The sequence below is a fragment of the Pimephales promelas genome, chromosome 4, assembly GCF_988280905.1.
Source record: "Pimephales promelas chromosome 4, fPimPro1.hap1.1, whole genome shotgun sequence".
Taxonomy (NCBI): Eukaryota; Metazoa; Chordata; class Actinopteri; order Cypriniformes; family Leuciscidae; genus Pimephales; species Pimephales promelas.
In genome coordinates this window covers 15,191,783-15,199,805 of record NC_142772.1, presented here as the reverse complement: position 1 = coordinate 15,199,805, position 8,023 = coordinate 15,191,783, and positions in this window count along the sequence as shown.

Genomic DNA, 8,023 nt, shown 5'->3' with positions numbered 1-8,023 from the left:
CATCTGATATGTTCGCCATTATAACGGATGATCAGTAAATTAGTAGTGATACTACAACTATCACTACTAATTTAGGATTGAAATGTCGGAAATAACCAGGATTCAGTGAAACGGGTGTAAAATGAGACGATCAAATAGGCGAGAGGGCACGCGTGGAATGCTAGCGGGCTAAAGGCTAGTAGCCAGGATTTAGGGAGGTTGGATATAAGATATGGATATTTAGTGTCTTTTTATAACGTGACATTTCCACGCGATTCTAAAGACCTCTAAATTAGTTTGTTTCCATTTACGCTCTAAGTTGCGAGTTTCTCTCTTGATAGCATGCGTAGCACTGTTGTACCATGGTGCTTTAATTTTCTCTCGAACCTTTTTTAATCGAATTGGCGCAACAATATCTAATGTACTAGTAAGAATGGTGCTTAAACTGCTAGTCATTTCCTCTAATTCATCTGTTTGTTTGGGTTCACTTTGCAGCTTAGATAGATCAGGTAAGCTATTTGAAAATCCATCTATAGTGGTTGGAAGGATTGTTCTGCCTGGTCTATAACGTGGCGCAACATGACATATTTCAGCAGTACGTATTATGCAAGTCACCATGTAATGATCAGTGACATCATCGCTTTGCGGTATAATATCTATATCAGTTGGATCGGTTCCATATGATATAATTAAATCTAGTGTATGATTTAGACGATGAGTGGGACCACTGACGTTTTGTTTGACCCCAAAGGAGTTTAATAAATCTGTAAACGCAGCCCCTAAAGCATCATTTGTATTATCTACGTGTATGTTAAAATCTCCAGCAATTATTGCTTTATCGACATTAACCAATAGATCCGAGAGAAAGTCTGCGAACTCTTTTAGGAATTCAGCATATGGCCCTGGACGTCTATATACAGTAGCCAGGGCTAGAGATAATATGGATTTCCTTCTGACACTCAGTTATATATTTCATCACGACCAGACGAAAACACTAACTCATCTAAATTGTTTCTCAAAGATATGAAATGCTGGATGACGCGTAATTTCCTGCTATTAAATTCAGATAAAACGTAATTACTTAATGGTTCAAAAAACTACTCACAAAACCTCTAATATTGTAATACAACTTTAATATAGACGGATGTCCTGTTACTAGCCTTTAGCCCGCTAGCATTCCACGCGTGCCCTCTCGCCTATTGATCGTCTCATTTTACACCCGTTTCACTGAATCCTGGTTATTTCCGACATTTCAATCCTAAATTAGTAGTGATAGTTGTAGTATCACTACTAATTTACTGATCATCCGTTATAATGGCGAACATATCAGATGCGTGTCTAACATTACCTTTGAGTGCAGATGAAGACACATTCGAGCTCTTCACGGTGAAGCAGGAGCTGGAATACGTCGAGAAACAGATCCGCGGTCTGCTGGTGAAGCAAGCCGAGCTGCTGGATCGGCGCTCAACGCTTGAAGCATCACGCGCCGACGCTAACAAATCAAATCACTCTTTGACTCCGAGTTCATCTACGCCGTACGTTACTCTGCCGAGGAAGATGCGATCATCTAAGGCTTCATTCACTCCGGCACCGAAACAACATGGACCATGGATCACACAGCGGAAGACTCGAGCCAGAGCTGCCTCTCCGCCCCTCCCGGTCTTCGAGATCTCCACCCGGAACCGCTTCTCCCCTCTTCGCGAGCCGGAACGCGATGACGCCGTGATCATCGGCACATCCATAGTCCGCCATGTCCGCGCTAATTCGGATAAAGGTAAAGTGCGCACTCACTGCTTTCCTGGTGCTCGTGTTCTTGATGTTGCTGCACAGGTTCCCGAGATCCTGAACGGGGACGAGCGCGTCGGAGCTGTTGTGCTGCACGCGGGAGCGAACGACATCAGGCTGCGGCAGACGGAGGTTCTGAAGAAGGACTACAGGAGCCTGATCGAGACGGTACGCAGCACAGCGCCTAAAGCAGCGATCATCGTGTCTGGACCGCTTCCCACGTACAGACAAGGACAGGAAAGGTTCAGTAGACTTTTTGCATTAAATGAATGGTTATTGTCATTGTGTAATGAACAGGGGCTGCACTTTGTAAATAACTGGCATCTGTTTTGGGAAAGACCGAGGCTGTACAGCACAGATGGTCTCCATCCCAGCCGAATCGGAGCGGCTGTGCTGTCCGACAACATTTCCAAGACATTACGCACCAGATGACTAATGAGTCAAAGTCCAAATTACAGCCTTTGCGGTCCAAACTTAACTAATAAGCATAGTGTGGAACATTATATAGAAACTGTGTCTATTCCTCGTTTAGTGAAGCCAAACAATAAATCTAGTGTAGGATCTAGCAAAAATCTTATTGTAATTAAACCAGAAAATCTAAATATCAGTCAACAAAAACAATTTCTAAAGCTAGGTCTCCTAAACATTAGATCGCTCACACCTAAGGCGGTTATCGTAAATGAAATGGTCACAGACAATAACTTCGATGTTCTGTGCCTTACTGAAACCTGGCTTAAACCAAATGAGTATTTCGGTCTAAACGAATCTACTCCGCCAGGATACTGTTATAAACATGAGCCTCGTCTGATCGGTCGTGGCGGCGGTGTTGCAACAATCTATAAAGATATTTTTAATATTACTCAGAAAACAGGTCACAGGTTTAATTCATTTGAAGTACTTGTGCTAAATGTTACGCTCTTAGATGTAAGAAGGAAATCTATATTATCTCTAGCCCTGGCTACTGTATATAGACCTCCAGGGCCATATGCTGAATTCCTAAAAGAGTTCGCAGACTTTCTCTCGGATCTATTGGTAAATGTCGATAAAGCAATAATTGCTGGAGATTTTAACATACACGTAGATAATACAAATGATGCTTTAGGGGTTGCGTTTACAGATTTATTAAACTCCTTTGGGGTCAAACAAAACGTCAGTGGTCCCACTCATCGTCTAAATCATACACTAGATTTAATTATATCATATGGAACCGATCCAACTGATATAGATATTATACCGCAAAGCGATGATGTCACTGATCATTACATGGTGACTTGCATAATACGTACTGCTGAAATATGTCATGTTGCGCCACGTTATAGACCAGGCAGAACAATCCTTCCAACCACTATAGATAGATTCTCAAATACCTTACCTGATCTATCTAAGCTGCTAAGTGAACCCAAACAAACAGATGAATTAGAGGAAATGACTAGCAGTTTAAGCACCATTCTTACTAGTACATTAGATATTGTTGCGCCAATTAGATTAAAAAAGGTTCGAGAGAAAATTAAAGCACCGTGGTACAACAGTGCTACGCATGCTATCAAGAGAGAAACTCGCAACTTAGAGCGTAAATGGAAACAAACTAATTTAGAGGTCTTTAGAATCGCGTGGAAAGACAGTATGTCACGTTATAAAAAGACACTAAAAACAGCCAGGGCTGAGCATCTCCGCAAACTAATCGAAAATAACCAAAATAATCCAAGGTTTTTATTTAACACCGTGGCTAGACTAACAAATAAACAGACATCACCAGAGCAAAATATACCTTTACAGTTTAGTAGTAATGATTTTATGAATTACTTCAATGCGAAAATAGAAAGCATCCGAAACAAAATTATAAATGTACAATCCTCTATGGTGTCTTATGATTCAGCTTCAATTATGGACCCTCTAGAACAACTAAACCGCTTTACAACGATAGGACAGGAGGAGCTAAATAAACTTATCATTGCATCTAAACCAACAACTTGTTTATTAGATCCAATACCCACTAAACTACTGAAAGAACTATTACCTGTAGTGGAAGAGCCTCTCCTCAATATTATTAACTCGTCTTTATCTTTAGGTCATGTCCCAAAAATATACAAGCTGGCTGTAATAAAACCGCTCATTAAGAAACCGCAATTAGATCCAAATAACTTGGCAAATTACAGACCCATTTCAAATCTTCCATTTATGTCCAAAATACTTGAAAAAGTAGTGTCCGCTCAATTGTGCTCTTTTTTGCAAGAAAATGATATCTATGAAAAATTCCAGTCAGGATTCAGACCGCATCATAGTACAGAAACTGCGCTAGTTAAAATTACAAATGATTTACTTTTAGCTTCTGACCAAGGCTGTATCTCAATACTAGTCCTACTTGATCTTAGCGCTGCGTTCGACACTATAGATCATATAATACTCTTGGATCGACTACAAAACTTCACCGGTGTCCAGGGACAGGCATTAAGCTGGTTTAGATCGTACTTATCGGACCGTTCTCATTTTGTCTGTTTAAATGGGAAAAAATCAAAGATAACGTCAGTAGACTATGGAGTACCGCAAGGATCAGTTTTAGGCCCTCTGCTATTCTCAATATATATGCTGCCACTTGGTAATATTATAAGAAAACATGGAATTAATTTCCACTGTTACGCTGACGACACTCAATTATATATTTCATCACGACCAGATGAAAACACTAACTCATCTAAAATGACAGAGTGTCTCAAAGATATAAAATGCTGGATGACGCGTAATTTCCTGCTATTAAATTCAGATAAAACGGAGGTATTACTTATTGGTCCAAAAAACTACTCACAAAACCTCTCACAATACAACTTTAATATAGACGGATGTCCTGTTACTTTATCCACAACAGTAAAAGACCTGGGTGTTATACTAGACCGCAACTTGTCGTTCGAAAATCATATTTCATATGTTACAAGAACAGCCTTTTTCCACCTTAGAAACATTGCTAAGCTACGTAACATGCTATCTATTTCTGATGCAGAAAAATTAGTTCACGCATTCATGACCTCGAGACTAGATTACTGTAATGCTTTATTAGCTGGTTGTCCTGCATCCTCAATAAACAAGCTACAGTTAGTACAAAATGCAGCTGCTAGAGTTCTTACTAGGTCAAGAAAATATGATCATATAACACCGATTTTATCATCTCTACACTGGTTACCTATTAAGTTCCGCATCAACTACAAAATACTACTACTGACCTATAAAGCCCTAAATGGTTTAGCACCTATGTACTTAACGGACCTTCTTTCGCCCTACAATCCACCGCGTTCCTTAAGATCACTAAATTCAAGGCTTCTGGTCATTCCTAGGATATCGAAGTCCAGTAAAGGAGGGAGGGCGTTCTCGCATTTAGCTCCAAAACTCTGGAATGGCCTTCCCGATACGGTCCGAGCCTCTGACTCGCTGACACAGTTCAAAACTAGATTAAAGACGCATCTCTTTAGTCAAGCATTCACATAATGCTTACCTTCTAGTCCTCTGTTATGCCATACGGAACCGTTTGCCACTGAAACTGCTTAACGCACCAGTGGGGCTCGACAGCCTTTTAGACAAACGGGTCGGCGCGTATGGTTGGGTTGCGGAGAGTTCGGGTTACGGAGAGTTTGTGAGTTATAACGGAAATTATTATGAACATCAGCTATGCTAATTATTTCCCATCTGCCTTTCTGCTGTTATCTCGGGACGCTTGTCCCGAGAAAAATGGCGTTCGTCAGGTCCAGTTTTGTGTCCAGCCTCTCACGGGGATTTCGGATGCCCCAACGCCTGTGATGAGACGACTCAACGCCTGTGATGAGACGACTCAACGCCTGCAATATGTTATGGCGCCGTTTGATTCATAAACAATATTTATATTTAATATTTATATTTAAACAATATGAATGTAAGCCAGAGGAGAACTGGCCCCCGACTGAGCCTGGGTTCTCCCAAGGTTTTTTCTCCATCCAATCTGATGGAGTTTTGGTTCCTTGCCACTGTCGCCTTGCTTTTGGCTTGCTTTGAGCTTGCTCAGTTGGGGTTATTTATTTAGTGTTTAGCAATGTTGTTGATCTGTGTTGTGCTACTTACATGTTATCACTGTGAAGCTGCTTTGATACAATCTGTATTGTGAAAAGCGCTATATAAATAAATGTGACTTGACTTGACTTGACTTACTTTATCCACTACAGTAAAAGACCTGGGTGTTATACTAGACCGCAACTTGTCTTTCGAAAATCATATTTCATATGTTACAAGAACAGCCTTTTTCCACCTTAGAAACATTGCTAAGCTACGTAACATGCTATCTGTTTCTGATGCAGAAAAATTAGTTCAAACATTCATGACCTCAAGACTAGATTACTGTAATGCTTTTTTAGCTGGTTGTCCTGCATCCTCAATAAACAAGCTACAGTTATTACAAAATGCAGCTGCTTGAGTTCTTACTAGGTCAAGAAAATATGATCATATAACACCGATTTTATCATCTCTACACTGGTTACCTATTACGTTCCGTATCAACTACAAGGTACTTCTACTGACCTATAAAGCCCTAAATGGTTTAGCTCTACAATCCACCGCATTCCTTAAGATCACAAAATTCGAGGCTTCTGGTCATTCCTAGGATATCTAAGTCCACTAAAGGAGGGAGGGCGTTCTTGTATTTAGCTCCAAAACTCTGAAATAGCCTTCCCGATACGGTCCGAGGCTCTGACTCGCTGACACAGTTTAAAACTAGATTAAAGACGCATCTCTTTAGTCAAGCATTCACATAATGCTTACCTTTTAGTCCTCTGTTATGCCATACGGAACCGTTTGCCACTGAAACTGCTTAACGCACCAGTGGGGCTCGACAGCCTTTTAGACAGACGGGTCGGCGTGTATGGTTGGGTTGCGGAGAGTTGGGTTGCGGAGAGTTTGTGAGATAGTGGTTTTCTAACACCGACTCCCGTATAATGGAAATCATTATGAACATCAGCAATGCTAATTATTTCCCATCTGCCTTTCTGCTGTTATCTCGGGAGGCTTGTCCCGAGAAAAATGGTGTTCGTCAGGTCCAGTTTTGTATCCAGCCTCTCACGGGGATTTCGGATGCCCCAATGCCTGTGATGAGAAGACCAATGCCTGTGAAGAGAAGACTCGACGCGGGCGATATGTTATGGCGCCGTTTTATATATAAACAATATTTATATTTAATATTTATATATAAACAATATGAATGTTAGCCAGATGAGAACTGGCCCCCGACTGAGCCTGGGTTCTCCCAAGGTTTTTTTTTTTCCATCCAATCTGATGGAGTTTTGGTTCCTTGCCACTGTTGCCTTGCTTTTGGCTTGTTTAGTTGGGGATATTTAATATTTAATATTTAACAATATTATTGATCTGTGTTGTACTACTTTCATGTTATCTCTGTGAAGCTGCTTTGATACAATCTGTATTATGAAAAGCGCTATATAAATAAATGTGACTTGACTTGACCTTAATTTACCAACACTTAAAACACTCACGATAGCTCCAGTCGATGTCAAGCCTCCAACAGGAACAGACCTTTATCCCTTGTCTCCTGAAGTCTCTCATGCACCGACTATTCTGTAAAGTAATGTATACTTTTAGTGATATGGTTAAATGTTATATGGTCAATTACCGCCCCCCAGTGGGGAGTTGTGGAGAAGAATAAAAGAGTTGTTGTCACGTTCGTCTTACCTGGTTTTACTTCAGCTTAATATCTCGATAAATAGCCATCCTAACACAACATGGTGTCAGAAAATTGCACAATAATGGCATAGGAGGACAGAGAGAGCCCTTTTTGCCATGTGTGATGCGAAGAATTCATGCTAGGAAGGTGAAAAATCGGAAAAGAAAAGATCGACACGAGGAGAGGAGAGAGCCGCGTGAGAGGAAATGGATCGGTTTCAGGTAATGCCACCACAAAAGTTTGACTTTTTAAAACCAGAAGAGTGGCAAAAGTGGAGTAAAAGGTTTGAAAGATATAGAGTTGCATCTGGACTTGAGTTACAACCAGAAGAGAACCAAGTGAATGCACTCGTGTATACAATGGGCGATGAGGCAGAGGACACTCACATTATTGCGTCTCACTCAAGAACAGCTCAGTGATTACAATACTGTCATGGAGCGACTGAATGAACACTTTGTAGTACGAAGAAATGTGATATTTGAACGTGCAAAGTTTAATATGAGACAGCAAGAAACTGGAGAGTCTGCAGATAATTTCATCACAGCACTACATTGCCTAGCTGAGCATTGC